This window comes from Pinus tabuliformis, chromosome 8 (genome assembly GCF_031772625.1).
Source record: "Pinus tabuliformis cultivar Carrire ecotype Pingquan chromosome 8, CPIR1, whole genome shotgun sequence".
Taxonomy (NCBI): Eukaryota; Viridiplantae; Streptophyta; class Pinopsida; order Pinales; family Pinaceae; genus Pinus; species Pinus tabuliformis.
In genome coordinates, this window is record NC_142294.1 from 378,230,299 (window position 1) to 378,236,425 (window position 6,127).

The following is a 6,127-nucleotide window of genomic DNA, read 5'->3' on the forward strand; positions in this document are numbered from 1 at the left end:
ATCGCAAGAACAAGTGAATGACAATCTCAGTGTCTGCCATGCAAAGTATACATATACCTAGTTCCATATGTCCCCTTTTTCACAGGTTATCCCAAGTGAGAATCTTGTTTCTCCCAATAGCCATGCAAATAGGATAATATTTGTGGGGATCTTACATTTCCAAATCCTGGTGAACCATGATCTTTCCAAGAGACCTGCAGAATGAGACAATAACCACCTGTAAGTTTCCACCACAATAGGAGCTCTTTTTTCTAGCCTCTTGAACCATCTTAAACTATCACCCCTGCAGTCAAAACAGGTCCCAACTCTTTTCAGAGAATTGATGCATGTGCTCCATTCCATGGCACAATTGTCTACTAGATGTAGGTCCTCAACATTCATCAAGATCGGGCAACCTGAATCCCATCTGAGTGATGGACCTCTAAATTAGACATAAATTAAGGCCCATGCCTCTAAATTAAACATAAATTGAGGCCTATGACCATCCTTCAGCACATTAAACCTCTCTTTTTGTATTAGATAATGTATTTTTAACTTTAATATATTCATTAGGAAGGTTTATGAATAATTGCATATTTGTGCCTAATATTATTTATTTTTGTGGAATATTATGAGAATATTGGGCAGATTATGAAGATTTGGAGGAGGAGATAATTTAGAGACTTTCTCCCTACTATAGGAGGATCACTATTAAATAATAAATCAATAATATATTATGGAATAATAGCACAGATTGTGGAACTCCAATGATTGAGAAAATCTAAGAATGTGTTCCCTGCAATTTAATGCAGATTCCTAGTATTCAGAACCAGATCCACTAATCAAGAGATTTTGTTGGGGAAAGCTTCCTCCATTAATGGGGAATTATTCGTAATCTTTTTGTATAAGTACCAAGTCGAATTTGCCTCTCGGGAGAGATTTTCGTTAGTGTTCTTGTGGGGAGAACTCGTATTTCTGCAACTCCATTGTATTTTATTGCAGGCATGTAATTGTATTGATGAAAATAATGAAGATTGATGTTAGGTTCAGATTCTAAATCTTGTTCTTCTCCATAGGTCTCTAAGTTTCCTTGGGATTGACCATCCCAGGAGCCTCATAGCCATTTTTTATCATTTCCTTTTCTTCTTGTCACTTCTTATTCACAAGCATCTCTTGTTTTTATTTCTTTCTATTTCTGCATTTAATATTAATGATTTCTTGTTGTAGGATTAGGTTAAATGGTTGATGTAAGTTCTTTTGCAGGATCACAAGTATCATTCCATCCTTGGAAAATATTTGTAAGGTCATAGTAATCATTGAGCTACTTGGATTAGGTTTCTTATTCCCAAATCTAGATTTGTAGAACTCCTTTGTGGCAAAGAACAATTTTTTTTTTCTATTTTTTAGAGCATGTTAACGAGCTTCAATCGAGTTGGTTCCACTTGCATTAGATAAAAAAACATTCTAGTTCATCACAAAAATTACCCCATTACATTTTCACCTGATTAGGTTAGGCATTTTATAGATTTACTGGCTCACTTGTTCTCAAATTTCTAGATTTTCGACTAGTAATTTTCTTTTATTTTTTAGCGTGTGTTAATAGAGGTATTTTTGAGTGATTCCACTCGGAATGGGGACCTAAGACATCCTAGTCAATAAATAAATTTGTCCTATCCAATTTGTATTTTATTTTCTTGTTCATTCGATGAATTATAATTTCGTATAGTAAATCTGTAACATCCTATAGTAAAACAGGGGATCTTGTAGGAGAACTAGGACATCTTGTAGGAGAACTAGTACATCCTGTAGAAAATCTAGTAGCGGCCTGTTTTGAGCCGGAATTGAGAAAAATCATCATTGAAGCTAGGATTAGGCCCCTACCTGACCTCCAAGCCATCAAAATTGTTGTACCCCTCTTCCTCCACACCTGTCTCCCCTGCCAAAGATCAAGGAAAGATTAGCATTTTCATTTATAAAGCAAAAAGATTAAAAGAATGAGTTCTTTTATATTTACACATGCAAACAGAAGTTAGTACTCTCTAGATCAGATTTCATGCTTAGATTAGTTAAAACATCACATGTGACAAATAGGGTTAAAATAGGGTTATCTTGCAAGAAAAGTGTATTAATAAGTAGATAGAGGATTTCATGTTAATTTACAAGCATTTTTAAATTTAGTCTTTCATTTCTACAAATAGGCAACATTTCTTTTCTCTCATGACAACAAAGGAAGGACACATTGTATGTTGCACATACAGTGCCGATACCTATTAAGTTTGTATGAACCCCGAGTTGATAATTAAATTTGGTAACCTTAGGAGTTGCAACATTCTTGTTGCAATACCGAGGCTCGTCACTTTTTGGCACCGTTGTCAGGGAGGTGTCAAAGTATGCATTTTTTTCTTCCCTAGTTGATTCATTTCTTTTTACTTTGTGAAAAAACAAAAAAAATATTTTCATTACGAATATTTAATTTCAAAAGTAGAAAACTACATTGCATTATATTTTTCATTCAATCATAAAAACAAAAACCAAATTTCTCCAACACTAACCCACCCCCCATTTGATCACGTGGTGCAGTAAGAGCTACAACACCATTCACTTTTGCATGTAGAAGAAGAAGATGGCAAAAAATGTAGAAGAAATGGATGGAGATGATGACAATGAGGAAGATCCTCTAGGATTTCCCATTCAAGATACTGATATCAATGTGCACATGAAGAACATCCCTCCATATTTTCTTCCAAAATTTCATGGTCTAAGGTCAAAAGATCCAAAAACCTTTCTCATTGAATTGGAAATTATTTGTAGATCTTACGGTTACCTATTAAAAACCCAAAAATTGAAATTCTTTCTGGCAACATTGAAGGGTAGAGTTCTTAAATGGTTCATGAGTTTATGGACTAATTCAATAAGATCATGGAATGATATGCAAAAGATATTTCTAGAAAAATATAAATATCATAATCTTAAAGCAGAAATCTTTAGAATGAATAAAAAAGATGATGAGAGTATAGAGGGTCTAGTAGAGAGGTTCATGTATAATGTTAAGAGGGAAAAACTACATCATTTAGGATTTGACACACTAAAAACCCTCTTACTTAGAACAATTAGGGATGAGTGGATTGATCTCCTTCATCTCATGACTAGAGGTGATGTATACCAAATATAATTTGAATAAATTTGTGAAACATGCAAACACATATCAAGAGGAAGGGAAATAGTAAGTAAATCAACATCAAGATCTGTAAGTCAAGCTAAACTTGGAAATTTGTTTGATGACTTTAAAACATAAATTCTTAGCAACCTAACTGAACAAGTAGAAATTCTAAGAATACAAAATGAGGAAAAAGAAGATGTTGATATTTGTGTTGTCCATGTAGAATTACATAATGTTAAATATTGTCCATTATTACCAAGGTTGAAGGAAATTTACCAAGAGGGAAATAGAACAAGTCAATTGCCAATGCAACTATGTTATGTAGCTGCAAGAGTACCATGGTAGCCTATTTAACTTGATATAATGCAAGTGCCTAATTCATAATTTCAATCTTATGCACATCCATCTCAAAGTAATTGCAGCACACCCTTTCCTTGGAAACGTTGGCCATCTCAACCCCAAAACCAATCTTGGCAACAAGGTTGGAAAAGAACTTATGGGAACCATCCACAATATCTTCAATATTTTCCTTAATATCCTCCATACCCAACTCCATGTTATCCCTATTATCCACCTCCACTGTAGCCACAACCCCAACCACATCCATCTCAAATATCCATTCCCACTCAACTACCTGTACCACCATTTCCAAACCCACACATTGAAGTAGCTTAGCCCATTTACAATGCTGAGGTACAACGCTTCCAATCATATACTCTTGAGATCAATGGTATTCACCATAGCTCAGGAAGAGTATTGAAAAAAAGAGATTACCTTGATATCATTGAAGGACCACATCCAGAAGAAGAAGATTCAAATGAGAAGACCATAGATTCATGGGCTACACTTGATGAAGAACACACATCAAAAACAGAGATTGAGAAAACTCCCTCATGGTTACCATCAAATCCTCCATGTATTTAAGATAACAATCAGCCAAAAGAGGAAGATTTGAAGGTCATGGTAGAAGAATACATGAAGAATGATCCAAATAATCAATCAAACCAAGGGCTTGAAATTTATATTGAGATTTGGTTCCAGATAGTCACTAAGTTGCAACAACACTCTCTTCTTTAATTGCGCTTGATATCATCAAAGAGATGCAGGAGCATCTGGACTTAGCCAACAATGTGAAGGTTTGTTCACATGTTGTGGCTAAATGAGTTGAATATCACTGACCTGAGTGGTCAAAAGTTAGTTTTGGTCGAGAGGGTTGGATCTCTTGAAAATGATCTGTAATTCATTAATGTAATAGTTAGGAAATTGTCTTATTTTAAATTTGAAGGATAAGTTGTTAGCATAGGTGTGTAATGGAGCTTGAAAATAGAGATTTGATTGTTAAATTGTTTAAAATAGAGATTGAGTTGTTCGTACAGTTAGAGTAGGATTCGACTCATAAAAGAATACATTGTAATGAAGAAGGATTAGCTAAGATGACTGAGGATTGAGTGAGAGGCAAGAGTTCAGTGATAGAGAGGGTTTTGAGATTGAAACAGAGGTCTCTTAATTTACTGTAATCAAGCCAAGAGGGCTGAGGCTCTGTAATTATTATTATATTGAATGAATTTGATTAGTGTGCACCTGTGTGTTAATCCTGGTGGAAATTCTTGTTTACTCTATGAATCTGTGTTTTGAAGCGCATCGAGGTATTTTCTCTCTTTTCATATTTTAAATTTTTAATCTCAATATTTATGGTTAATCATGGTCATTGATATTAATAAAAGGGGTAGAAGAGCACAAAAAGGCTCGATCGTGATTGAAGGACCATACTCCATCCTAACCATCGATTTAAAGTTCAATTGTTGACGTCATAATCAACAGCGGGGTTAGGCCTATGTTTAACCTATGCGTTGGTTGTAGAACCGCAGACCGTAGGATCCGATTGATTCTGTTATCCAATGGGTATCTAGCTTTAATGTGATCGGAGTTTAAGTTTAAACATGGACCTGAATTTTTCTAGATCAAGGTCTATAAACCATATCGGCTCCGTGAGGCAGGTAAGTGTTGCACAAAGTTCCCTATGCGATATCACGTCAACCATTGGATGACTAACAGTTTGCTGACCGTTGGATTATATCGCATAGCATCATCCATGAGTGAATGACACTGGCCTGGATAAACTGTGATTTGTGATCTGCGATGTCACTGCCGACCGTTAGATCTGGAGAGAGGAAATCGATGATGTAGAGTGAAGTTCTTTTCAAAAGGGAAAATCAACACGGAAGTCAACATAAGACCGATTGCTGTTCAGTTGTTGTTCAATTTTTGTTCAATTGATGTTTAGTTGTTGTTCAATTGTTGTTCAGTTGTTGTTCAATTACTGTTCAATTGCCTCCTACATCACAAAGTCAAATCATTTGATCACTCAAATCCATGTACATGTCAAAGCATACATTTCAAGCCTCCACATCATTTTGTATGTTATCTTGATGTGTACATGGCTCCATTGGAAGTATTCCTATACTTGAAAGTGATTTTGTTTTTCAAGTAGGCTAGGGTAAGAAAAAAAAATGAACAATAAAAGAAAAAAAATATAAATCTCAGGTGAAAACCTCCTTGGAGGCACCTTAGATTGGCTCATTGATTTAAAGCCTCCATGAGGTGGTCAATGGGTTGGAGAAAAGAAAAAAAGAGAAGAACGAAAAGATCCTAGGTGAAAACGTCCTTTGAGATGCCTAGGGAGACCTACTAGTTGAAATCCTCCTTGAGGCGACTAGTAGGCCTAGAAGAAAAGAAAAGGCAAAAATAAAAAATCCCTTGCTCCATGTATCTCTTTGATGAATGTAGGTTCTCTCCAACGTCTACAAGGAACAAAAACAATTTTCTACCAAAGAAAGAAAAAAATAGGTCAAATCTAGTCAAAAGAAGTCAAATGTTGACTTTCTCCTCCTTTTCTCAAATGCTCCAACAAAACCAAGTCCATGTCAATCCATCACCCTCGTCTATTTCCACCATATACTCATCATTACAAAGCTTCTACCACTCATT